At 50.5% G+C, this 27,980-nt stretch overlaps 1 protein-coding gene across 14 annotated transcripts in view; it reads left to right on the forward strand.

The window, feature by feature from the left end:
- Positions 1-21,459: 21,459 nt before the first annotated feature.
- The window catches only part of NLRC5 (NLR family CARD domain containing 5), an 86,040-nt gene continuing 79,519 nt past the window's right edge, over positions 21,460-27,980 (forward strand). For 12 of the 14 annotated variants that reach the window (XM_032326431.1, XM_032326429.1, XM_032326439.1 and 9 more), the window contains exon 1: positions 21,461-21,557. The gene's annotated coding sequence lies outside the window, so the exon portion shown is untranslated. Of the gene's footprint in view, positions 21,558-24,641; positions 24,695-27,980 lie in introns of all 14 variants that reach the window. The other 2 variants (XM_032326430.1, XM_032326445.1) reach the window with 2 other exon arrangements.

The following is a 27,980-nucleotide window of genomic DNA, read 5'->3' on the forward strand; positions in this document are numbered from 1 at the left end:
GGCCCATGAAAATATTTTTTCAAAAAGACACAAGGAGCGGCGCATTTCTTTGCATTCTGGGGGCTCCGGGGGGGGGGCGTGGACAAGTGTGAGCAGGTGCGTCTTAGAGGTAGATGCAGCTGGGGTTGCCACGTAGGCGGCCCGTGTGTGCACGCGGGTGGGCGTGTCTGCACGTGCGTTGCTTTATCTGGGGAAGGTGCGTGGGTATGGGGGCCTCAGGTGTGCGTTGTGAAGTGACACGCCCCCCTCCGCTGCCCTCAGCTCTACCCAGTGGGACTGGTTGGGCGGGAAGCCTGAGGCTGGGTGGTCACCAGCCACCAGGGGGCAGCAGAGGGCCAGGCAGGGGCCTTCTCTGGCTTCCTCCCCAACTCAGCCTCTGGATCCTCGCGGCCTCTGCGCTGCAGGCTGCGTCCACTCTGATCCTGGCCCTGGAGGACATGTGAAGCCTCTCTCTGCCCCTCTCCACCTCCCCCCGATCTCCCCCAGGCCGCTGCCCGTTGCCCTGGCTGAGGGTTTCCGGAAGGCCTAGGACTCAGTAAGTGGAATGTTGCTTGCAGGGTGGGTTGGAACTTGTCGGCAAACTAGGGTGGTCTCATGGGGACCTGGGAGAAGGGACCCAACTGGCCCCGAGTCCTGGGGTTCTGGCATCTGGCCCTCTGGTTCTTCCGCAGCTTGGGCTCTGTCTCTCTGTCTCTGGGTCTCTTTCAGGGGTGCTCGGTAGCTGTCCGTCTCCACTCTTCTCAGTACTAAGTCTGGTCAGAATACTGCTGAACCCCTTGGCCCCTCTGAGGCTCCGAGGTGGGTCTCAGAGGAGCAGCCAGAGCCTATGGCCTTCCCATTCAGATGTCCCCATGTCCAGGGCCACCACCTGCACTACCCCAAACCAGCCTGGAGACAGCAGCACTATTGAACAAGAAACCCTTCCTTATCTTCAGAGACCCCCAGACACGGCAGCCTGCTCTCTGCCTGACGTGTGCCCTACCTGTGACCAGACGCGAGGAACCAGGCAGTCCCCTGCATTGTGGGGGGTGACATTACTTCCCCATTCTTGCCCCGGCCCCAACCTGGGGCCGTGCTCTGGGGCCGTGGTCCTTACCTGCTTCATGGAAGGGGGCGCCTATAATAGGCTTCTCTCCCCCGGTGACACTGGTCAGCCGGGTGATGCCCGCCCACCCCCCAGATAGGCCTGTCCTGATCCCTCGAACCTGTGAATGTGATTGTATAAGGCAAGAAATTTTTTTCTTTTTTTTGCAGATGTGATTAAGCTCGTGACTTGAGATGAGGAGATTATCCTGGATTAGCCAGTGGCTCCTACTTGTCATCCGGGAGAAGCAGAGGGAGGTTTGGCACACGGACAGGAGAGGAGACAGCCATGTGGACAGGGAGGCAGAGATCGGAGAGGCGTGGCCACAAGCCAGGGAGTTCTGGCAGCCACCAGAAGCTGGAAGAGGCGAGGAACGGGATGACCCTGCAACCTGGGTGGGGAGAGCAGCCCCACGCACACCGGGCTGCTGATTTCGGACCGCTGGCCTCCAGACGGTGAGCAGATGCATTCTTGTTGTTTGAAGCCATCGAGTTAGTGGTAATTTGTTATTTAGGAAGCTAATCCAGACCCCAGATGTTAGCAAACCATCACCATAACCGCCATCATAAGGATCATAAGGAGATCATTTTTGAGTGGCAGGATACAGAATAGAGGGTAATAGGAACCTGTTTTGGTAAAAAGAAGTGTGTGTGTGTGTGTGTATCCACGCAGCCACAGAAAAATAGTGAGGGGGAATGAGAAGACAGACGTGATCCTTACCCAGCAAGACTTCCTTCCAGCAATTTAAACCCAGGACAGGACATAATTCAGGCCATACGTGAAGATTAGCTGACACAATACAGTCCTGCGTGGTTCAATTAATCATATTACAGCTGCTAAGTAGAGCGCTACTTACTACAAAAAAAATCTTTTTTTTGAGAGAGAGAGAGAAATAGAGGGTGCACGCATGAGCAGGGGAGGGGGAGCAGAAGGAGAAAGAGAATCTCAGGCAGATTCCCTGATGAGCACGGAGGCCGACTCAGGGCTCAGACCCATGACCCTGAGATTATAACCTGAGCAGAAATCAAGAGTCAGAAGCTTAACCGACTGAGCCACCCAGGCACCCTGAACACTGTGCAAATTTTTAAACAAAGATCTTGTATAATTGTACTTATTTTTATAGAGATTTTTTAAAAAGATTTTGTTTATTTGACAGAGATCACAAGCAGGCAGAGAGGCAGGCAGAGAGAGAGGAGGAAGCAGGCTCCCCGCTGAGCAGAGAGCCGGATGCAGGGATCGATCCCAGGACCCCAGGATCATGACCTGAGCGGAAGGCAAAGGCTTTAAACTCACTGAGCCCCCCAGGTGCCCTATTTTTATAGAGATCAAGAAGAGGCTGTAAGTAAGATGGCAAGTAAAAAAGGCAGTTATAAAAGAAGTTGTATAATATGATCTCATTTAAAAATAAATAATAATCACCTAGATATAAGGTAAAGTGTTTGAAGGGACACAGACCGAGGTGTAAACAGCAGTTGTCACTGGAGAAGTAGATGGGATCATGGGTACTGTCAAGTTTTCCTTTACTTGTCTGAATTATTTCCCGTAATGAGCGTGACTTATAATAAAGAAAACTATATAAGCAAAGAAAAAAGTCTGTAGGGAGAGGAAAAAGAGCCAGGCTGAAATAGTATGTGAGGACAGAAGAGGTGGGAAAGAATTTAGGGAGTTCAGGCTAAGAAATCAGGGGAGGCTTTCTGGAAGAGGTGTCACTGGACCTGGGAAGAGAGGCATGATAGAAGTGGACGAAGCCACGGGCTGGGTGGTAGAGCCAGTTGACTAGATTTCAGGTTCCTAGTCAGTGTTGGGTTGACAGAAGCTGAAGAATCAGTTTGGGGAGGTGGTGGGGGGGGGCAGAACAGAAAGCCTGGTATGTAGCCTTTGCCGGTTTCTGTGGTATAAGTACTCCCACCACTGACAATTTCAAGGTCCCACCATGATGTCACCAAGTGCCAGGTTGGCAAGAGAGGCACAGTAGCCCAGCGTTATGTAGTGATTTCAGCTCCACACATACTGGATGTCAATAACCCCAAGGACATCCTCAGTAGTAAAGGAATTTGGAAGTGATATTTTGAATTAAATTTGTTTATAATATCTTTTATAGCATTTAATTTCTAATAGTTGCTGTGTTTAATAACTGGCTTGCAAAACTCCTAAAAATTTATCAGTTGACTCCCACGAGTTGATCGGGGTCCCTGTCGACTCCGTGAAGCTGCCTCTGGGAGTATGATGTGCTCCGAGCCTGAGACCCCTCCACTGGAGTGGAGCTGTGACAGTGGCCAGGTCTGTGTCCTCAAGCATGCATTGACCAGCAGCAAGAATTTCAGCCCCTCTCTTGGTCCTTGGTTGCTAATAGGAGGCCACGGGCTCCTCATGTCCTTCTAGTGAAGGGGAAGGTCCCTCCTTGCAGCCGAGGTAAGGCCTTCCTGCCCCAGCTCGCTGACCCTTTGTCTAGCCTCTCTTTTGAACCTAGAGGCCACCAGCTCTGTCCCTGGGAGGGGCCATTCCAACCATCCCCTATCTCCCAGGCTGGGACTCTTTGCATGAGAGTGAAGGGGCTGGGCCACAGCTGCTTCCAATCCATGCTGGGGTATATATAGGTCCTGCCACCCCAAATCCTCGGTCACAGAGTCCCCCACACTGGGGCAAATGATGAAGTCAGTCCTCGCTCTTGCCTCAGCATCACCAGCCTAAAGCCTACATACGCCTTCCCCTCTTCATGGTCAACACTGACTCTCAGGAAGGGAATTTGTTAGCAAGTTCTTATTATCGTGTAGTTGACTAATATGGCAAAGTCAGTGGGAAACCCTTATTAGAATGGGGAGTTAGTGTTTCGTGGGGACAGAGTTTCAGTTCCAGTTAGTTATTCTGGAATTTTAAAAATGATTTAATTAATATTTTAAAAACCCACCGTGTGGATGGCAGTGTGTCAGAGGGACACAGATGCCAACTGAAAGAGATCCCCGTGGCCAAAGACGGAGCCATTTAGCAACAACAACCAAAAATAAAGTAGTGTTGGATTACAACCCAAAGTATGAAATAAGTACCCGTGAGTCCACACAGATGTAAATAAGTGATTGACTAAATTAGTGAATGAGGGAGAAGAGAGAACTCTGCCCATGTGGAAGAATTCCAAATAAACTAGGCAGATGCTCTGCCCTAAAGGAGGGGAGCTGTCTTAGTGACTTTCTTCACCTTGTACAGTACAGAAAGTACGAGAGTCACTTTATGGTAGAGAAATGCACTTTCCACGTATACTAGAAAGTGCCTTGGCCAGGTGGTCATGGTCAAGGTCAGCAGCCAGGGCACAAGTCCTGTCCATCAAACACACCCCTCAAAGTGAGGAAAGGACACCCTACCTGGTGATGTCCCGACAACCCCTTCCTCATGAGGAGACCAGCAGACAGGTCCCAGCAGATGGACATCCTGCCATATACCTGGCCAGTGCTCCCCCAAACCGTCAAGATCTTCAAAAGGAGTGTCCGAGGAACTGTAACTGTCCACAGGTGCCTAACAAGATATGACAAGCAAATGCCATATGATATTCGGGATGGGACCCTGGAACAGGAAAAGGACACGAGCTGAAATCTAAGGACACCTGGACAGCTATGGCTTTAGTTCATAATTCATTGTATCATTAATTGTAACAAAGTTATCTTACTAATAATGCAAGGTGATAATATGAGGGGCAAGCAGGTGCCATAGGGGAACTCTCTATACTGTTGCTTAATTTTGCATTAAATCTAAAACTGTTCTGCAACAGTAAAGTCTAGGGGTGCCTAGGGGTCCTCAGTTGGTTGAGCATCTGCCTTTGGCTCAGGTCATGATCCTGGGGTCCTGGGATCAAGTCCCACTTGGGTTCCCTGCTCAGCAGAGAGTCTGCTTGTCCCTCTGGCTCTCCCCCTAGCTTGGGCTCTTTCTTGCTCACTCACTCTCTCTCAAATAAATAAATAAAATCTTTATAAAAAATTAAATTAAAAAGTAAAGTCTGTTAAAAAAGATCAACACAGGCTTTGCATCCCCTCCATGGGGAGACCTGGTTCTGTAGGTTAGCATGACGAAGTGGAAAGGACAGGCCAGGTGACCCCGGGCCCCTCCCTGCCCCGGGGTGCCCCTGGGGAGGCACTTCCTCCTGGGGAGGAGCCACACCAGGGTGAGGGGCACAGGAGCTGCCATCCTCTGAGTGTCCTTGGTCTCTGCATGTTTCTCAGATTCTGGACATCAAGGAACAAAGGGACAGCGTGGCCCACTGGCTGGCCTACCAGCCCCAAAGCCCAACTCTGAGTTCGAATCCTGACTTTATATCCTCATGTGCCCTGGAGCATGTTAACTTCTCTCTGCTTCATTTTGTAACCGGTGAAGCAGGAGTGATCGAGGACCTTGGTGGGGTGGGTTCGCAGAGCGGACGAGATAGGAAATGAGCCAAGAGTCCGTGAAGGAAGAGAGCCGAACACAACGTGGTCTAGCCATACGGTGGGGTGCCGTCCAGCCGCATAACGGAAGCAGGCCCAGGATGCCTGCCATGACAGGGACCAAGAAAGCATCATGCGACCTGGGAAAAACTAGGCACAAAAGTCATTGTATTATAGGATTCCATGTAAGCCGAATGTCCAGAGTAGGCAAAACCATAGAAAGAGAAAGCAGATCTATGGTGGCAGGGTCGGTGGGGGTGGGAGGGCGGAAGGAAGTATGCCTCATGGGTATGAGGCAAATGTTCTGGAATGTGAGGATTATCCCACGTTGCCAATGTACTGAATGTTGCTGAACGGAACACTTTAAAATAATAAATCTTAAAGTATGGGTATTTTACTGCAACCAAAAAAAGGAAGAAAAAGGGTCAAATGAGATCATGCAAAAAGCCTATGGCCCAAAAATATAGCTGACGTGATGATGTTGGTTATGGTGGTGACAATGACATTTTAAAAGTCTAAGATGCAGGGAGAGGCATTTCTGGGTTTCGTTTGGTTTTGCTTTTTAATCTCAATCCCATGACCTCTCCTGCTCCTGGGCCAGGCCCCTGGCACCCGCTCCACGGGCGGAGGGACAGAGCTCCCTCTCCTTGGCAGGCACGGCCACTGACCACCAGTCCTGCAGCCTGGGGCACCCACAGTCGCTGCCCTGCTAGGCCTCAGGAACAGAAACTGTAGCCACGAGGACCACAGCCTGCCCAGGAGCCCTCACCCCTGCCCTCACCAATTCTTGGGAAATGGAGGCCGTTAATAAGGCTCCCCCAGCCAGATGGGGATATTGAGAGGTGTGGCCAAACCAGTGCCCTCCAACCCCTGCCCCAGCGAGGCCAGTGGGCACACACCAGGTCAGCTGAGGAGAGCCTCGGCAATGGCTGGGTATGAACCCCGGAGGGCTGCGTGCCTGGGGCGGGGTGGGGAGGGAATGGGCCAAGTGGGCTGTGCCTTGGGAATCAGTGAGGCCCACCCCACTCTGTGAACGGGAGCACAGCATGGGGCTGGGCTGGGACCTCCCCAAGAGGTTCTGCCTCTGGGGACAGCATGGGGCCACCTTCCTTACAGCCCTGGCTTCCTGCGCAGGAGCTCTGAGGAAGAGGAACTGACCATTTGGTCTTTGGCCAAGGGGAATTCTTGACTCCAGCTGTGGGTAAAATTATGTTGTAATGTTTTCTTATTTATTTGACAGAGATCACAAGTAGGCAGAGGCAGGCAGAGTGAGAAGGAGAAGCAGGATCCCTGCGGAGCAGAGAGCCTGATGCGGGGCTTGATCCCTGGACCCCGGTATCATGACCTGATCCAAAGTCAGAGGCTTTAACCCATGGGCCACCCAGGCGCCCCTGTATGTTGTAATGTTTTTAAAAATAACACATTCATGTGACTCAAGTTCAAAAGCCACGGGGTCACCTATTTTTTCTCCCAGACACCCGACTCCGCCCAGAGTCAGCCCATCCTTCCAGCAACTCAGGTACTGCCCCAGAGGTACTGAGAGCAAATCAAGCGAAAGCCTGTGTCTAGGACACTATGGGGTCCACCCCCTTAATCTCCTTGAATACAAAGGACAACAATCGACACTTTCCCATTTTACAGATGAGAGAACTGAGACTCAGAGAGAGCCAGTGACCAATCCGTGGTGACACAGTGAGTGAGTTAGGGGGCGGCTAGGTCCCCTCCCTGACTCCCAGTGCTTGCCCTCTCTGTCCCAGATATGGGTCTGGGCCTTGTGTGTAAATCCTGGCTTTAAAGGCCACCAGCTGTGTCATCTAGAAAAGCTCGCTACACCTCTCTGAGCTCAGAGTCCTACCTGGGGGTTGGAGACAACAGATGGTGACTGCTTGCAGAGTGTGAGGACAGAACAAGGCATGTGAAGAGCTCGGCAGAGCACCTGCTGTTCCTGCTCCATTCAGTGAACATTTGTGGGCCTACTGTGTGCCACACACCTACTGTGTGTGGATGGGCTGGCTGATTCTGGCTCAAGTTGCTCACGATCTAGCAGACCCATAAGAGAGCTAGGGAACAGCCGCTACTATTACTCAGCAAATATTCACACGGCCTTCTGGCTCTGGCCATAATGATGAGACCACACCAGCAGAAGCCTGAGATAGTGTCTGCATCTCCCACTAGAACACAGGACCGTGAGAGGAAAAGCCAGCGGCCGTCTTGTTCTCCCGCCTCTGCGTCCCTGCCCTTGACTGTTTATTGCGTAGATGCTCAATAAATACTCGTTGAGTAAATGGGGGTATGTGTCCGGGGACAGGCACAGTGAGGATCCGTCGGGGAGGGAAGGGCAAGGACAGGTGTTCAAGGAAGGAGTCCTATAGCAGGCAGGGCGGCAACCAGCCATAAAGGCCAAGACCTTGGCACAGGGAGCCAAGGTCATTATTGGCCTGATTCCCTTTACTAGCTTAGAATGTGAGGCAGGTCTGCCCTTCACTCTCTGTGTGTCCCCCGGGCCTCCTGTCCCCTGAACCCAGGCTCCCCAGACCTCCCAACACATACCAGTGAGGTGAAGGTGGGTGCTGGCTTCTCCTGTCCTGTGTTCACTGGTCTGTAGGGCTCCTGGGGGCCACTGTGATGGTCTGCATATAGCATATAGCATGGCCATGGCAGGCACTCCCTCAGACTTGCTCCCCTGCCATCTGGAAGCCAAGGACAGAGGAGCCCAGGTGTAGGAGTGGTCCAGACACCCAGAAAATTCTGATTCTAGGCAGCTGTCACGGGAAAACTTGAAGGGTGCCAGCCAGGGGGCCTGAAGTTATGTTCCTGGAGAGCACCTTGCTTCATCCTGCCTCCTGAAACAGGTTACTGGTGCATGGACAGGGTTTGGGAACCTCCAAGGAGGGCAGAAGTGCTGGAGCGAGGGCAGGTCAATGTCCCAAGACCTGAACGCCCAGGTTGGGGGTGACAGGCAAGCCTGGCTGGGGAGGCCCTTTCAGCCAGCCACTCTTCCCTCGCTAGGCCTCAGCCTTTTGCTCAATACGATAAGGGCATAGGGGAGCTAAATGCAATGACCTCTGATTGAGGATACCAGGGGTCGAGACCCAGGACTGTAGACTCTGTTTGTATTTGGGGGGAGGAGGTATCCCAGGAGGGGCTGGTGAGGCTGGGCTTAGCATGGCCTGGTTCCGTTTGACTGGGATCACAGGACTCCTGTAGGTCAGGATCAAGAAGCCAGCTTCGGACCGGGATCTCTGGCCAAGGTCAGGGGTCACTCTCTCTGTGTCCCCCGCACATAGCCATCTGACTTACACCAGCGTGCATCCCAGTCCCACATCTCATCTTGAAGAAGCTGAGCTATGGTCCAAGGTGGGGATGGCTGTAGGGGCCTGGGCCTGAACCTGTAGCCCCTCACTGCTGCCCTCCATCCTAGTGAACCAGGAGACCATCCAGGTAGCCCAAACAGCCCTCCAGTGAGCTGGCTATGCAGATATCAAGGGTGAGAGGCCGTGATCATCATAATCTTGACCAAGTCAAATGTGGTCTGTTCAAGTAAGTCGGGCCTGGGGTGTGAACAGGCTGGACACTGGGGTCATGGCGGGTAGCCTGATACTTGCCCCAGCCCAAAGAGAGAACCCAGGCCTTCCCTCCTGACTTGGTTCCTGGGGCCAGAAGCCTGATACCCCTTTACAGATCATGTCTCAGTTTATCTCTGTCACATCCCACTACTCGCCCCGCTCACCAAAAAAGGAGGAAGCAACTCAAAGAAGTCAGGTAGTTTGGAGGTCATTCGGACACAGACAGCAGCTGGCTCAGGCTGGGTCCGTGTCTGCGTGTTTGTCTGAGCCCCAAAGGATGGGGAAGACACTGTTCAGAAACATTATCTCTGTCCTAAAACTGACTTCCTCGTTTTCCTCCGCTTCCCTGCAGTTAAGCTCCCCCCAAGAGGATCCGGCTTTACCCAGATAATCTGATGATGGAGTCGGTGTAAACGTCCTGCAGCCACTAGGGGGTGCTTGTGATGCTGGAATGCCCCTTTACCTTTCTCAAGAAAGGCACCAGCCCACTAGGGCTTAGAGTGAGGGTATCCTACATCCAGCCCCTCCTTCCCTGTGGGATCTTGGTCTTCAGTTTCCCCTTCTGTAAAATGAGGATAAAGACCTGTGTCACAGAAGGTCACAGGTGGCAAATGTACCTATAGAAGTTCAAGGAAATATTATCCTTAATGAATCATCAACTCCATAAAGCCAGATTGCCATAGAATAAATTTCATTAATATATAACTGTTATCCAAAACAGACATGGGTAGAGTAGAGTTAATATATGTTTGGCTATGATTGACATTAGGTGGGGCTGGATAATGGGGACAATGAGAATTCTTTGTATCACTCTCTCAAGAAGGAACAGACAGAGAGGGAAGACAGCAAGTATGTCTGGACCGGGGCTTCTGGGCACAGTGCAGCACAGTGGCTTAAAAGGCAGGATTTAGGGGTCACCTGAGTGGCTCAGTCGGTCAGGTGTCTGCCTTTGGCTCTGGTCATGATCCTGGGATCCTGGGATTGAGTCCCACATCGGGCTCCCTGCTCAGTAAGGAGTCTGCTTCTGCCCCCTCCCTCTGCCTGTCACTCCCCCTACTTGTGCTCTCTCTGTGTGTCAAATAATAAATAAAATCTTTTTTTAAAAAATTACAGGATGGGGGCGCCTGGGTGGCTCAGTGGGTTAAGCCTCTGTCTTCGGCTCAGGTCATGATCTCAGGGTCCTGAGATCGAGCCCCGCATCGGGCTCTCTGCATGGCAGGGAGCCTGCTTCCTCCTCCTCTCTCTCTGCCTGCCTCTCTGCCTACTTGTGATCTCTCTCTGTCAAATAAATAAATAAAATCTTAAAAAAAAAAATACAGGATGGGGCTGGAACAGACTCAGGATCAAATCCCAGTTCTAAGGAGGCCACATAAGCTCTTTGAGCCATTTCCATCTGTGTTCAGTGGGTGCAACAGTAATAGGCACCTCGTGGGGGTGGTGAAGATCAGAGAGGGAAATGCATCCAGTGCCTGGAACCCAGCAGATGCCTGGTGCATGAGAGCTAATTCCTTGTGTTGTGTTCCATGGGCTGAAGTCAGGCCGGTGGTGCAGGCCCGGGTGCGTCAAGAGGTGCAGGAGTCTGAATGTGTCCCGGTGGCCTCCTGCCTCCCTGCCTCCAGTGTCTGCCATCTGGTCTTTGCTTCCCCGGGGACCTCTTCAAGACTCCATCAGCCTCCTTGTGCCCACCCCAGAGACCCGGGACCTGACCCCTCAGCTGCATGGGTTTTATCTCCTGCACTCCCAATCCTGCTCTTTTCTCAGAAGCCCCCCCATAGCCAACACAGTGACAGCCGTTATAACAGCTACCACTGAGTCCTTCTGGGTGGGAGGCCCTGAGCTGGATACTATATGCGTTGTTCCATTCGGTGCTCCTAACAATCCTATGGACAAAACATTTTTATGCTTATCATTTATAAGCCCGGAAACTGTTAGTAAGTTCTAGAGCTGGGTCTGAGCCCAGCCATGATGTCCCCAACAATATGCCCCATGTATGGATGGGCATCACGTGGGCCATATGGCCTGGGGGGAGGGAGGGGCTGAAATCCGCCCCCCCCCCAGGCTTAGAGGGCCCCCAGCAAGAGGATGTGACTTTCAGTTACTCCTAGTTCCAAAATTGACCTTTGGTCAACTCCCTGAAGGTCATAGGCTCTTTGGAGGTCATGGGCCCTGCCTGCTCTGCCAGGGCCAGTGGTGTCCATACTCCACTTCCCAATGTGAGATTCCACTAAGAATCCATGACTCCCCACTTTCAACAGAACTTTGCCCTTTCTGCCTAAGCCCTGCCTCCCTCAGCTTTCTGGTCAACCTACTTCCCTACCCACAACAATGACATCTTTCATCCTGAAAGTTCCAGCTGCCCCCTCCTGTCTATCTCCTAGCTCTTTCCACACAGACAGCCTTGCCCCTACTTCCCAGATTGCTGGGCAGTGTGGCCAACAGACTCTCCCTCATCTTCCTGTTCCCCATACCACCAGCTCACTCATTTCCCGCTATTCTTCTCCTGTTCTAACAGAGGATGGTTCTTCCCTTCTGAACCGCAGACCGCCCCCTTCCAGCCTGTGAATTCAGCTCGGGCACGTCTCTCTTCTTCCAGGTATGCAGCTCAGAATCCTAGGCTTGCCCTTGACCTGCTCTTCTCCCTCAGGCCCATCCCTGAGTCCTCTGTCTCCATCTCCACCCTAGGCCAGGCTACCAGGCTCTTTTATGGAGACTAGATCTACAGCTTCCTGCACCCTGAAATCCCCTGCAGTCTCTCACCCACAAGAGTAGAGCAGCCTCAAGAAGCAAAACTGACCACTCACTTGCCTGCCAAAAACTCATCAAGGATAAAGAGAGTCTTAGGACACAGGAAAAATCATCTGACATGGGCTCCAGGTTCCTGCGTTATCTGACCTCAGTCTACCTCTCAACCTAGTTGTTTTGGACCTAGCATAATTGTTCAATTCTGGATCGTGTTCCATTCGCTCTGGAAAATTCTCAGTCACTGTCTTTCCCATTACTGCCACTCCCCTGTCTTATCCACTCTTTTTTTTTTTTAAATAGATTTTATTTATTTATTTGACAGAGATCACAAGTAGGCAGGCGGGGGTGGGGAGTAGGCTTCCCGCTGAGCAAAGAGCCTGATGTGGGGCTCGATCCTAGGACCCTGAGATTGTGACCTGAGCCGAAGGCAGAGGCTCAACCCACTGAGCCACCCAGGTGCCCCTGTCTTATCCATTCTTAACTTCCTTAATTTCCATTAGACTTATGTTGGACCCTCTCACTCCACCCTACATGTCTTAGCTGCTTGGCCTATCTTAGTTGCTTTCCACAGTGTTATGAGCTCTATACTAAGTTCTGGATCATTTCCATAGCTACCTCTTTCTTTCTCTTTCTTTCTTTTAAAAGATTTTATTTATTTATTTGACAGACAGAGATCACAGGTAGGCAGAGAGGCAGGCGAGTTGGGGGGTAGGTGGGAAGCAGGCTTCCCACTGAGCAGAGAGCCCAATGCAGGGCTTTATCCCAGGACCCAGGGACCACGACCCAAGCCGAAGGCAGAGGTTTTAATCCAGTGAGGCACCCAGGTGCCCCATGTAGCTACCTCTTTCAATGCTCCCATTCTTTTTATACCTATGTCTAATTCATTTACTTATTCATGGAGCTTTTCATTTTAATATCAATAATTTTTTATTTCTAGAAATTCTATTGAGTTCATTTTCCAAGCTAACTCTTCTTCTTCTCTCTCTCTCTCTTTTTTTTAACCCCTGGAGTCCTGTGGTTTCATTATGGCTCTATTTCCCTAATCAGTGAAAAATTAGTTCCTTTATGCTCTCTTCCAGGTGGTTCTATCCTGTCAGATCCTTGGGAGATTTCATCCTCTAATTGGGTGTGTTTTGCCAGCTCTCTCTTGTGGTAGATGGTTTCCTTGTATGGCTTTTGAGTTTCAGTTTCAGTTTCATTTTCCTTACAAGCTCATCTTTCCTGGAATTTGGTTGTCCCATGGACAGACTGCTCTCTGAATTGCCTACATTTCCTTAGAGGACGGTTTTGTGCCGACTCCCGCCAGGAACCCCGGAGTTTACATTATTCATTAGTCTGGATGTTTTTCTGGGCTCCTTCCTCAGCTCAGGAAGTCCCCCAGCATGCTGGCTGTATAAATACATTCTTTATCACTTCTTGTGCATGAGCTAGAGTTTTCCATTTATATCCACACCCAGTCCCACCCCAATGTTCCCCATGGCTGCCTCATTCACTTTCCTTTTCACAGATAGGAGACGTCTTCATCCCACCTTCTCATCTTCCATCTTTCCCTCTAAAGGTGTTAAAACCCCAGACCAGTGTGGTTTGAACCCACATCCTCATCCTTGTCTCTCTGGGATACTTTATGTATGGTTTTAGTTCTCAGTTTTTTGCATCTCCAGTCCCTGGGACTATCCCTTTCTTTCTTCTGAGCTCAGCTATGTATTAAATAAAACCTTTTGTTGTAAGGTAGCCATTGGTTCAATTGATTTTTGAGGAGAGGTGTCCTGGAGCCCAGCCCAGCGGTCCACAAACTGGAGGTCCTGGGACCCTGCCCAGGCCACCTCAGGTCTCATCCCCAGTTCCATCGCCTGCATTAGCCATGCTCCCTCCACAGGGCCTTTGCACTTGCTGTTGCCTCTGCCCTGAATGCTTTCTATCTCCCTTCCCCCATCTGATCCCTCCTCATCCTCAGGGAATGCCCCTACCACAGACACACAGTAGGTCAGATCCCCTCTTGAGGGTCCTCAAACCACAGCCTGTTGCATTTCTCCAACACAATACTGCTCAGGTGCCATTTTCCGTTTAGTTCTGGGGTTATCTGATGAATGTTGGGCTTCCTGAAGGTAGAGACCATGTCCATTTGGCTCTCTGCTGCAGCCCACCTTCTCACCCAGGGCTGAAGCTGAGTCCGTGTTCCAGGAATATTCTTGACTAAAAGCAACAGACTCTTGGAAGGTCCCCAGACAGCAGGTCCTGTTCTGAGCTCTATATGTGGATTATCTCATTTTCCCTCGCAACAACCCTGTGAGTTAGCTACTATTATTATCCGTATTTTCTAGAAGATGAGGCACGGAAGGCTAAGCAAAAGCATCCTTCTCACACCCTGAGAGGCAGGCAGGGAAAAAGATTGCTTCACTACCACCAACAGGAAAGCCAAGGGCCAAAGAGGGCAAAGGTCATCACTGGCAAATTAGTGACGGGGTGGGGCCTTGGATTCAAGCCATGGGGCCCTAGCTCCGGCCTTAGGCAGCTTCTTCTTTTCCCAGCCCTGCACAAGTGACCAGAGCTGTCAGTTTCATTCTTCCCATCTCCAGGGGAAGTATCACAGCTAGTCTCACGGGGCCCTGTCCTGGCCATGGAACCTTTTATGTCTCCCACAGCTTTTCCTTGGTTTCCCCACCAACCAGCCCCAAGTCACTGTCCACTCCTGCTGTAGGACGCCCAAGGTTGCTTGTCAGGACTAAGTATGGGCAGTTCTTCCGTGATGGTATAATTCCTCCCCCCCACACCCAAGCAGGTGACTCTTGGTGTCTTGCTTTTGAAGAGGTGAGGTGGGTATGGGGGGAGGTGGGGAAAAAGGGGCCCCGGCCCACAGAGGCGTCTCTGAAACTTCCAAACTCTTCTCCCCAATTCTTCTCACCACCCCTGCTGTGACTATTTCTCCAACATCTTCCTAATAATCGAAATCACGAGTTATAGAGGGGCACATAGGGAGGTGTGGACAGTTTTAGTAATATTTCATTCTTAGGCTCAGGGGTAGGACAGGGGATTTGGTATACAGAGCCACACCCCTGTCCCTATCCATGAGGGCCGTGTGAATTTCCACATTCAGAATTTTGCAGATTTCGGAAAGGTGGGACAGCACGCATGCACACTGGGGATATTGCTGGATGCCCCTGTGGGATGGGGATAGCACCCCAATAGTCCAGCACTCTGATAGTTCTCCACATGTGAATATTCGCAGGAAGCGAGGTAAATACCGTAAATGGCCTCTGTCCAAATGGCTGTGTTGACTGACGAGCTTAAGGAGAATAGTTTTCAGAGGTGGTTTGCTTCTGTTGTTGTGGATAAGGAATCATGGGTAAGGAGTATGTGTGTCCTCAGTATTTCTTAAAGCACGAAAACTAAAGACAAAGGGAACGCAGGCCCATCGTGGAAAATAAAGTATTTTTCAAAAGACCCCACAGTCATTCCTAGTCATGGTCGCTTTGTCATAACGGAAAGATTAATGCTGGTACATTGCTAGGAACCAGACTCCAGACTTTTCCCACTGATACTGCCTTTCTGTCCCCAGGATCCGATCCTGGCTAGCACACTGCAAGTTGCCTTTCAAAAATCTCTTAAAATTTTGTATTATTTTATTCATCTCTCTTTGGTTGTTGGGGAATCCGAAAAGTTCAGAGTCCTCGAACACCTGTCAACTCTCTGTCCCAGCACGTCCTGTTTAAACCACTGGCCACCAATTTTTCTAGGCGTCCTCTCCTGTTTCTGGCTCCCTTCTTGCTTTTGAGTTTGACTGTGACATAAAAGCTTTTTAGCAATCTGTGAACCAAGACTTTTACTGGCGGGCGGGAAAGCTTCCAGAAGGCAGATTTAACAGGATCTCGAGGGGCAGGGAGAGAGCTGTTGGAAACTGTCCTGGCTGGGGTTGGGGGTGGGGAGAGACAGATGAGACAACAGTAATGGTACCTGAGGGGGCAGGAAGGGGAGGGGGACTTCCACTGTGGCTGAGGGGAGGGGTTGTTTTGGGGTGTAAAGGGGTTGAGACTCAGGTGAAGAGGTAGATTGAGATCATCCCTTAGAGTCTTAAAAGGCCAAGAGGAAGCAGCAGAAACCACAAAGGCTTGGGGTTGGTGGGGAGGAGATGACATGAGGGAGCTGGTATGGGCTGTCTGGACTAAGGAGGCATGACACCAAGTCCCTGCTAAAATGGCAGAGAGCAGGAGCAGCCCTCCAGGATCAGCTGGGCTCACCCCTGCACTGTACAGAAGGAGCTCCAGAGGCTGGAACCGGAAGGACACTAGTTCAAGGTCATATGTCACATTCATCCCAGAGTCAAGAGTTTCTGCATCCCCAGTACTTGTATGTATGTATGTATGTACATCTGTATGTATTTTCTTTTTTTTTTAATTAAAGATTTTATTTATTTATTTGACAGACACAGCGAGAGAGGGAACATAAGCAGGGGGAGTGGGAGAGAGAGAAGCAGGCCTCCCACTGAGCAGGGAGCTGGATGCAGATCTCCACCCTAGGACCCTGGGATCATGACCTGAGCCAAAGGCAGATACTTAACAACTGAGCCAGCAAGGGGAACCCTGTATGTATTTTCAACAATATCTATTGAATTCTTACTCTGGGCCAGGCCCATAGGAAGTTCCTAACTTTATGAAACTTAACAGTCTAATGGGTAGAGATGCCAATAACTAACCAGCCAAACAAAAGACTGTCTAACCACCAACTGTGCCCCAAGTTATGAAGGAAATAAACGGGTAGTTGAAGAAGGTGCTAATAGAACTCATGACTCCCACTCAGGAGGTTATTTGAAAGTTACCTGTGGGTCACACATGAGTATATATCAAAATCACCTGCAGGGGTGGCCAAAACAGATTCTTGGTTCTTTCCCTACCCCCAAACTTCAGATTCAGTGGGGACGGGGCTGGGAATCTGCATTTCTAACAAGTTCCCTCTCTGCACTCATGCTGCTGGCTAAGGGTCTACACTTGGAGTAGTGCCCAGCTAGTGGTCTCCAGAGAATAAAAATGCAGGTAAATCCCCCCACCCTCAGATGAAGCCTCACCCTGCTTTGATGCTGGTTTCATCTGGGAGGCATGGACCCATTGTCATGGGGCAAGGTCCTGGGGCACGTTGTTTTCTGACCACCAGGAAGAAGTTGCTAGGAGGGAGGAAAGAAAAGTGAGAATCTGGGACAGGAAGGGCCCATGTGGCCCCAAAAGCACAGAAGCTGGGAAACCACTAACTGGATCTTTCAGCAGAGTGAGGCCTGACCCCATGATTCCCGGGGTCCGCAGTTGCCCACCCTCTCCAGCCACTCAGTACAGGGAGTCCAGGGTCCTGAGAGGACCCCCGTGAATTGGCTCACTTTCCCCCCAGGATGCCATCACTACCAGCCAGGCCTTCTATTCCAAAAGGAAGCTCTTTCTAAGCCTCTGGGATTCCCCGTATGTGCTGCTGAGAGAGGAGGGGGTGGTGGACTCCTCAGATCTCTCCCTGGTCCCTCTGGTGTCAGACACAGACATTGGTGGGGAGATAGTATTCCTTCCTTCCAGGACTTACGGCTTGATTGCTGGGGAGACAGGACCCTTACCTAGACTTTTTTTTTTCTTTTAAGTAAGCTCTACAGCCAACATGGGACTTGCACTCAGGGCCCTGAGTCACATGCTCTACGGACTAAGCCAGCCAGGCAACCCGTTCTATGGAGACACTTCTAAATAGGAGGAAGAATCAGCATGAAGGGCGCCAGGAGGGCGTGTCAGGAGGAAGGGACTGTCTGAGCAAGGGCAGCTGGGATGGTAGATGTCCAGAGAGGGGTCAAGGGGGCTCTTTTGAAGGGTTATAAATATTAGACAGAGGCACTTAGAATTATGCCTGGAGTTTATTTTTTCGGGGGGAAGGGCAACAGGGGGCCACATTCTCCTTTCTTTTTGATTTCACAATTAAACTGAAGACTATTTCTAACTTTTTTTTTTTTAAGATTTTATTTATTTGACAGAGAGATCACAAGTAGGCAGAGAGGCAGGCAGAGAGAGGGGAAGCAGGCTCCCTGCTGAGCAGAGAGCCCGACAGGAGGGCTCGATCTCAGGACCCTGAGATCATGACCTGGGCTGAAGACAGAGGCTTAACCCACTGAGTCACTCAGCACCCTATTTCCAACCTGAGGTAGGAAATGGTCTTGGGTAGATGGGGAGAGACAAGCTCTCTTGTTCCTTCTGCCTTACAGAGCAGACAGGAGGCCCTTCAGGAAATCAGGCAACAGGACAGAAGGCAGTAAGACTGAACAACCCTTCCCTTGTCTCTTCCTGTGACCTATCCCTCTCCCTGTGTGTCTGCCGGGAGGCCCTTAGGTGGTATGGATGAAGGGGGTTGAGAGATGCAAGAAAGCAGTGGACGACTGGCCGCTCCCCAGGCCTTGATTTCCCCTCTGTGGAATGGGATGAGAGTCGGAGCTCACTCCAGGGCCTAGGAGGGACCACTCGGGAGCGGTTCCCCCTGATGTGGGGAGCAGGATGGGATGTACTTTATCATGGGCATAGAGATGAGTGCCGGCCGGACTTTAGGGCCCTCTGCCCCATGGGTCACTTGTGTGCCCAGGGAGCACTCTGCGGGGCACAGCAGCTCCGAGTCCATCCAGAGCTTCCTGTGGCCAGTGATCACCAAAGGGGTCATCCCTGAGGTCAGGTGTGGGCCGGAGGAGTGTTGGGGGACATGAGTCTGCAGGGGAGGCACTCATTCACCTTTAAAAGATTTTTTTTTTTTTTTTTAAATCAGAGAGAGAGAAAGCACAGGCAGACAGAGTGGCAGGCAGAGGAAGAGGGAGAAGCAGGCTCCCTGCCAAGCAAGGAGCCCGATGTGGGACTCGATCCCAGGAGCTGGGATCATGACCTGAGCCGAAGGCAGACGCTTAACCAACTGAGCCACCCAGGCATCCCACTCATTCACCTTTTAGCTCTCCGCAGGCAGAGCTGCAAGGGCCTCTGACCCTCCAGCCACAGAGGATCCTGGGTCCCCTTTCTTTGAGGCCCCTGTCCCTACTGGTGGCATTGCATGCCGGTACCACGGTCAGCGTGTGGATCCCTGTTTCCGGGTTGACCCAGAGAATACCATGTCTGCTACCACACAGGATGGCTTAACCCCACTTTAAGGGTACAGGTCCCCTGCTGGCAACCTGATGTGGCAGAAAGGGCTGAGGGCTGGAAGGCTAGGACCTGGTGTAAGCCCAGTCCTGAGCCTCAGTTCCCCTTCCTATAAAATGAGAGTGTTGGATTGGATGATCTCCGAATTCCCTGTTGACCCTGGCACTGTAGGATTTTAATCTATGTGTGGTGACACTAATGGGGGAATCTTAAGACAGCCTTACTGGCGTGTGCAGGGGGTACTTTGGAAGGCCCCATCCAGAGCTTTCTGCTCCCTTCCTCACAGGATACAAGTTGGCCTTGCCTTTCTTTTGTATATCTGCTTGCCTGTGTGGCTTTGGGAGAGGAAATGGTAGAAGCAGAAATGGCCCGGTTAGGCCTGGTTAGGTTTCCTTGTTTTTCCCTTGGTCAACAGAGTGTCTCTCAGACCCTCTCTCCCTTCCCACACAGCATTGGCTCCTTTCAGCCCCTTTGCCCACCCAAACCTGGGCATCCTAGAGGCCATCTCCTCTTCTGACCAGCTTCCTGCATGAGTTGTCACTTATCCTCTGTTACATGTGCTTCCAGTGTAGGACAGGAAATATGGGGGCACCAGGGAGCTTCAGATCCCGAGGATAGCGGGGATCGCAAGGGGCCCTCACAGAGGTCTGCTTTCTGGAAGAAGAGGAGGAGGGGGCCCCTAAAAGGCCAATCAGGCTTTAACATGGAAGAGACATTTCTCATAAGCAGATTTTCGGCCAAACCGCCTGCTCAGAGCAGGTCTTCCTCCTACCCTCAGGCCATAATACAAAAGATTTCTATCATCCCAGCCTTGGAAGACACCAGGCTCCACAAAGGATGCGTGGAGAAAACCCCTATTACCACACTGGCCGAATGGGATGGGGAAAGAGGAAGACCCGAACATGTGCAAAGTCCCTGGGGCAGAAGGACACAATCATGACAGATTCAAGAAACAATGGAGGGAGACACCTGGGTGGCTCAGTCAGTGGAGCATCTGACTCTTTATTTAGGCTTGGGTCATGGGATAGAGCCCTGTGTTGCACTCCATACTGGCGGGTGAGGCCTGCTTGTTCTATTTCTCCCTCCCCTCATCTCTCTCTCTCTGCCCTTCCCCTCCCAAAAAAGAAAAAGGAACTGAATGGAGGCTGCTGTAGCACTGACAACAAAGAGTGGGGGGGGAGAGAAGAGATCAGGGCTCACATCAGGAATGTGCCCAAAGGGCCTAGCCTGGATTTTGCTGGTTCGGAGGCAAGAGAGCTGCTCCTTCACCTTTGGGACCATTTCATGGGAAGCCACCAACTTCTGAGCCCTGTTCTAGCCCCTCCAAGTGCTCTCTTGGGCTTGTTTTTTAAAAGATTTTATTTATTTATTTATTTTGAAGGAAAGAAAGCATGGCAGAAGGAGAAGCAGAACCCCTCTGAGCAGGGAGCCTGGGCGGGGGGGGGGTGGTGGCTCGGTCCCCAGACCCTGGGTTCATGACCTGAGCCAAAGGTGGATGCTGAACTGACTGAGCCACCCAGGTACCCCTCTCTTGGGCTTGTTTCTCTTTATCTCTTGGGACCCAAAGCAAGGGTGAGACACTCACTAAGCTGACCAGGACCTCTTCTGGGGACTGGCAGGCAGGGCCTTTAGCAGGGTCAAGGTGGCCCGAGTAAAGGTGTTTGGCCAGTAGCTGGAGAGCAGGACTTCAGTCCAGGGCTGTCTGACACTGATGTGACCGCTATCCTGCAGTACCTTCGTACTCACATGGGACGGAAGTGAGTGGAGAGTGCAAGCCAGCCCAGGGAGGTGAGTGGAGGACCTTCCTAACAGGCTGACTTGTCCCCAGGAGGGATGTGTCCCCGGCAGAATAAGGGGAGCTCCCTGTCCCAGGAGGGGTGCAGAAGAGCCAGAAGCTTATAGTGGAGCTTTGGGAGGGTAGTTGGACCAGTCCTTGCTCAGGAGGGCTGCAGAGCCCCTACCCGGGGAGCCTCATCTTCCTTCTGACCCACCAGCACTCTTGGTTCCTCTCTTCCTCTTCTCTGCCTTTGTGACTGGGGCAAATTCGTTTGCCTGGCTAAGCCTCAGTTTGCTCATCTGTAAAATGGAGTCATGCTTGCCTCTGCATTTTAGGGTTATTCTGAGGATTAGATACTTTCCGGGATAGTGTCCTGGCACCGGGTCAGAGAACCGAAGGCTCAGTTAGTAAGACCAATTATTGCTGTTACCCCCCCTTCACCCCTCCTTTCAGTCTGGAGAGCACCGCGGGACAGGAGCCGGGCCCCTGAGTTCTGTCTCCTTCTGCACAGCGATCGTCTTTCCCACCCTGTCCCCGCCTCCTTAGTGTCCCCACGGGCCGGGAGAGGGGAGCTCAGCCCGGGGTCCTCCTGGGGCACCCTGATCTCCTCCACGCGCGGCCCTCCTGCTTCCGTGTCACCTGCGGGGGCCGTGCCTGGGTCGGGGCGAACCGCATGCGGAGCGCGGGAGCCGCGGTGCGCCACGGCCCGGCCCGCGCCCCCGCCGACGGCTGCACTTGGAATCCACGTGATTTCTCGGCAGCGGCCGCCTGCTCCCAGCACCAGCCCGGGTGCTCTCCGCCCGCTTTCAGTTTCGTGCGCAGCGCGGCGGGGCAGGAGCGCGCCCGGTGAGTGGAGAGCGAGCCCCGGGGCTGCGGGCGAGCGGCGTGGGGAGCACCGCGCCGGGGGTGCCCGAGGGTGCTGGGCGTGGGGGGGGGGGGAGTTCCGCCGGCCGCCGGCTGGGTGGCCCGGTGGCAGGATGCAGGGACTGACCGACCGGTGGACAGATGGGGCGCCCGCTGCCCGGCGGAGTTTGGGGGCAGAGGTGGGAGCCCCAGAGGGAGGCAAGTCGGGGTCACCCGAGCTGAGGGGCGGGGTACCCGGCTGCGCTCCCCTTTCTCCCCAACCTCCCAAAGCTCCTGGAACTTTAACTCTTAATTGCTTTTAAAAGAATTAGCAGGGATAGGGGCGAGATAGGTGAAAGGGATCAAGAGGTACAAACTTTGTTGGCTGCACAGGTCATTCCTAGAGATCTGTACAGCATCGAGCCTAGAGTTAACACGCACAAATAATAGAGGGCGGGAGAAACTTTTGGAGGTGATGGACGGGCTTATGGCATAGATCGTGGTGCTGATTTCACAGGTGCTTGCTCACCGCTAATCTCAAAAGGTTGTATAACTTAAACACGCACGGCTTTTTGCATGTCCATCATAGCTCAGTAAAGTGCTTTACAGAAAAGAGGTGCAAACTTTCAGTTATGAAATAAGTAAGTCAGAGAGATGAATGTACAGTAGAAGGAATCTAGGCAAGGGTATCATAGTAGACGATAGCTGGACGTGTGTGGAGTTGTGGCCTTGCTGTTTTACACCTGAAACTAATATAACATTGTAGGCAACTCTACCTCAATAATTAAAAAAAAAAAAAAAAAAAGGCATTTCGAAAGTCTCGCGACTCATTCTGCACAATTCACACTTTTAATCCTAAACATGCTTTATTATTATTACTATTATTATTATTATTATTATTATTGACAATGAGGATAGAAGGAATGGAGTTAGTGAGGTTGAGCCTGCCAGCTTGCTGCTTTGGATGTAAGGAAGCGCCATGTAACCATCACTCAACCCCAGCGTTCCTCAGCCCACTTTCATCTCTGCCACACCTCATTTTGAAACAAATGGCCAACAGACATCATAGCATTTAACTGAAATATCTCCCAATGTACTAAAAGATAAGGAATCTTTAAAAAAACAACAACAACAAAAAACCCCACGGCACCATCTGAAGACTGGAAGCAGTTGAACAGTAATTTCTTCATGTCAAGCCCCCCCAGACTATACCCGATGAATGTTTTAACCTCATAATCGGGTGAAAACATGGGCGTCATTTTGTTACTTGCTTTTGGCATTTTATCCACTGAGCCACCCAGGCACCCGCTTTTGGCATTTTATGTGGTTTTCAGCCGTTTTTCTCACTTGGGAGGTCAGGACCTGGGGTTTGCTGAGCCAGCCATTTAGGGAGGTCTGAGCGAGGTCCTTTGCCTTCAGCCTGGTTTACATCCGTTTTATAAGTTGGGGGTTCTTCCATTTCCTTTTTAGAAGATTGGGGGTTTGCAGACTTTAAAAACAGTTGGGAAACCAGCACTTCCTAGCCTCCCAAACCTGGGAGTGTCCGGAGGTGGGCCATACTCACAGGCCAGTGCCTAGAGCCTCCTCCCTCCAAACTGCTTTTCCTTCTAAGAAGCAGTAAGTCCAGAAAAGCATTCGGCTCGGTCTCCCGCTGCCAAGCTGCTGATCGTGCCCACCTGCCTTGTCCCCAAAGCCCAGCACACGGCTTGGCCAGTGCCTGGTGTGGGAAGCAGAGGGATCATGGCCCTCAGCACCTGGTGTTTGCTGGATGACCATGTCGATTTCCTCAGGAGGTCAGTTTCTCATCTGTGAGCTGGGGGTGATAATATGTCCTTCAGAGCGTGCCTCAAGGTTGGACGAGATACGCCCCAGTTCCTGGTCCACCTCAGTGCGTGGAGAGCAGTGGGTCCTCCGTGAGGGCAGACCCGCAGAAGGGAAAGTGCTCTGGAAGAGTTTTCACAGGTTGCCTAGCTTTGCGCCTCCGACTGGACGTTTGCAGGGCCGGGTCAGTCTCTCTGTTCCTCCAGCACACATGCCCACTGTGCCCGCGAAGGAAAAATTTGCAGAAATTCTTGGGGTGTCTTTTCCCAGTTGTGATGAATTGAGCTGTGTCCTGGAGAAAGATATGTTGAAGTCCTTACCCTCCGTATCTCTGAGTTGTGACTTGATTTGGAAATAGGGTAGTAGCAGATGTCATGAGTTAAGCTGAAGTCATACCAGAGTTAACTGGGTCCTTAATTCAGTGTGACTGGTGTCCCTATAAAGAGAGGAGGTCAGCTTATGAAGATGCACACATGCCATGAAATGACAGCCAGGTGACAACAGAGACAGAGACCAGAATTGATGCCTCTATAAGGCTGGACACCCCAAGAATTGCCAGCAGAAACCAGAAAAGCCAAGGAAGGCTCCTCCCCCTGAGGGTGCTTTGTTACAACTGTAACCAAGCTAGGAAGTTAATTCACCAGCCCAGAACCTAGCTTCTGCTTTCCAGAGCTGCATTAAGGCTCAAGCAAATTAACACAAGTGCCAATACTTTGTAAAAACTTTTTGTCAGTGTTCTGAGACATAAACTACTGGGGTCCTTTGCCAAATCTATTTTTTGAGCATTGGCTAGTAGCCCCAAGTCTACCTTGGCTGAAACCCATTCTGCAAGGAAAACACCTAGAAGATTTGCAAAGAAAAAAAAAAAAGAAAGAAAAATGATCAGTCTGGCTGTTGGTGTAGGCTGTGCGGAGAAGGGAAGGTTTTTTGATCCCTGTGGCCACCCTGGAGAACATGTGTCTGCCACACACTGTACTTAAAACCAGAAGGGATGGGGCAGGCAAGCACTTGGTTGTATGTAGGACTTGTTGCCTGTAAACTGGGCATGATTGTATTACCCATATGCTATCTGAAGGCTCTTGGGTCCTTGAGGACTGAGTAAAGTTGGCATGAAGCCCCATTCTGTTCCTTTGGGAAGCCCCACGTGTCCTTCAGCCCTCTGTGAATCTGGAGGGTAGAGGTAGGTGTGAGCTTGGTTCCTCTGGCCTTCTCTGATCCCAGACTCTTCTTCTGTTTTGTGGTCATCCTTTCTCCCTGATTGACCAGGGCATGAAACCCGTCATTTTCCTGGGATGGAGAGATGAGAGTCATGGGGAAACGTGAGTTCACTCATTTATCTTGCTTGTTTCAAGCCTGACTCTCTGTGATGGGACTCGTGCTCCAACCTGTGGGTCACTCCAAAGTCTTCCAATAAATTCTCTAGACATAGGAGTCTTCCCCAGGAAGGTTTTTTAGCAGACCCTCTATCTGAGATGCCTCTGACATATAGCAAAGGAGAACTTCAGAGAGCCTGAGGGAACATTGACTTGACCTTGGATGACCTCTGCTTCTACTGTGGTTTATTTCCAGTCTTTTTTCTATGTTTGTATATTCATATTTTTCTGCGGACTCATACATAAAAACCAAAATGGAATTATACTTTTTAAACTGAGTAAAATGGAATTATATATTAGAGGGAAGTACATCCTATATCATTTTAAAAATTATTTCATTTTTAATAGCTAACATATTCATATAGTAAAATGATATAAAATATACAAAGAGTTTATGATGCAGAGTAAGTGTCCGCCTTCCTGTCTCCCAGCCACCTGATTACCCTCGCTGAAGGCACCAGTGTTACCAGGTTCTCATGTGTCCTTACAAAGATCATTCAGGTGGGCCTTTACAAACATGGATATAGAGAGATGGCTAGATAGATACAGATATAAATATGGGTATAGATATCCCCCTTCTTACGAATGGTGATATACTCTATAGTTCTTTTTTATCTTTTTTCAAAATCTAATACAATTTCTTATTCAATTTTTTATCTTTTTTCAAAATGTAATACAATTTCCACATCAAAACCAAAAAAAATCTGCCTTTTTCTTTTTTTTTCTCTTTCTCTTTTTAAAGATTTTATCTATTTGACAGAGAGAGACACGGCGAGAGAGGGAACACAAGCAGGGGGAGTGGGAGAGAGAGAAGCAGGCTTCCCACCAAGCAGGGAGCCTGATGCGGGGCTAGATCCCAGGACCCTGAGATCATGACCTGAGCCGAAAGCAGATGCTTTACCCCATTGAGCCATCCAGGCACCCCTGCTTTTTTCCTTTAAACAGCTACAGAGTATTTCATTATACGGTTGTGTCATCATTAATTTAACTACCGTTAAATTGGGCATTTAGGTTGTTTCCTAAATGTTTCTCTTGCTATCCCAAACAGTATCATGTTTGCATATGTGAGAATAAGTCATTAAGAAAAACATTCAGGAGGACAGAGAAAAACTGGAGAAAAAGATTCCGTTAAGTCCTGCCTTTGGCTCAGGTCCTGATCTCAGGGTGCTGGGATCGAGCCCCTCATAGGGCTTCCTGCTCGACAAGGAGTCTGCTTCTCCCTCTGCCCCTCCCCACGCCTTGCACACCTGCACGCGCACTCTCTCATGCTCTCTCGCTCCCTCTCATAAATAAATAAAATCTACAAAGAAAGAACGAACAAACGAACAGATCCAGGAGTGGATTTGCAAGGTCAAAAAGAAATATGCAGTTTGAACTTTGATAAATATGGCAAATTACCGTCCTTATGTGTTGGACTGAATCGCCCTCCCAGCAGCTATGTGTGAGGGGACCCACTTCCCACACCCGCCCCAGCATGTGTGTTATCAGGCTTTCCCCTATTTGCAGATCTGCGACATGAACGACAGTATCTTCCCCGCTCCGTTTCTCTTATCTTTTCAAATATTTAAGGGTCATTTGTAGTTCATTTTCCAAAGACTGTCTATTCATATCTTTTTCCCACTTTTCTGTTGGGTTGTTAGTCTTTCTCCTATTTAGTTGTACAATCACTGTGCATATTAAGGAAATTCACTCTTTATAACATGAGTATATTGGCATTTTAAGTGGCGGCATAGTTGTCCATAGAATGGTGGACCCATATTTGCCTTTTTAAGCATTTAGTTTGGTTCTTGTTTTCTTCTACTATGCATGGACTGTTTCCTCTGTTTTATTTATATATATAGATAGATAGATAGATACAGATATGTATAAAATGTGGAAAGAATTTTAAAAATATATATTTATATATATAAACACATAAATAAATATTTATTTATATAATATATTATATAATATACAATAATATAAAATATAATCTATAATTTTAAAAAATATATATATATATGAAGGTGACATTTTAATTCTTTCCACATTTCCCACCAGATTTCTCTCACGAAGGGAAGTACTTTTGGGAAAGTACCTTGATTAGGATCGGGGTGGGTGGGGGCCATGTGCAAAGTGGTCAGCAGGGACCAGGACAGGGCAGCAGCAGGGCAGGCTCTGTGTGGGTTGGGGTGCTGGGGGTCAGTACTGTATTTGCTCCCAAGAGAAGGGAGGAGAGAGAGAAGGTGGAGAGTGGCTAGGGCACGCAGGGAGGAGACATCCCTCCCCACCCCCCCCTACAGAGAAACTTCTGGGAGGTAGGATGCTCAGTACTGACTACACTGATTCCCGCCTGGCTCCGCCCAGCGATCATTAACCACCACCCCCCACCACCCCCCACCCCCTGCAAAGAGTTTCCAGAACATGTCAGGTCCTGCGCGGGGCACTGGGTTAGAGCTGAGAACAGGACAGGTCTCACCGATGTGCCAACAGAAGCACAACAAACAAGTACAAGACGTTTGACTGCAGTGAAGAAACACAAGTTAGGCGAGGGGGTAAGTGCACGGCGGGTGCAGGGATGGTTGTGTTCGGAGAGGCACAGAACTTCCCACGAGGGGCACTGGGACAGTTGAGGGGGGTGCCAGGCAGGGGGCCCTGGACCGTGATGATGTCTGGAGGAAGAGGGAACCAGGAAGAGACAATGGCAAGAAAAAGGAGGAGGAGGAAACTTTGTTTCCGGTCTTCTGTGCTCAAAATGCTTATTGCAAGTTTAGTTTTATTTTTTATTTTTCCGTGTAATTGAGCAAAAGGCTGGGCTTGCCGCAGGAGCCCTCCACTCGAGGAGACCTCTCTCTACAGCCCCTCTCCAGTCCCCTGGGCGGAGGGTGGGGGCGGAGCCGGCGACGCTAACCTTCCCGAGGCCCTGGTACTTCGGGTGGCTTGGTATCTGAGCCAGTTTATCTGTGTCAGGAAAGACCGGGCACGGACATCCCGCTAGCTAGAGCTTTGCTCACATTCTGGAATGTTTCCTTAGGCTAGGTTCTCTTCTCAACGTGGACTTCTAAAGGAATATATAGACTCTATTTGTTCGAAGTTAAAAAGGCACATGGCATAAAACTTACTATCTTAACCATTTTAACCACTTAAAATATTCAGGAGTGATAGGCACCTTCACACTGCTGTGCAGCTCTCACCACTACCCGCCCCCGGGGCTCTTCTCATTCTGTGCAATCGAACCTCTATGTCCACTGTC

This window comes from Mustela erminea, chromosome 19, assembly GCF_009829155.1.
Source record: "Mustela erminea isolate mMusErm1 chromosome 19, mMusErm1.Pri, whole genome shotgun sequence".
Lineage (NCBI taxonomy): Eukaryota > Metazoa > Chordata > Mammalia > Carnivora > Mustelidae > Mustela > Mustela erminea.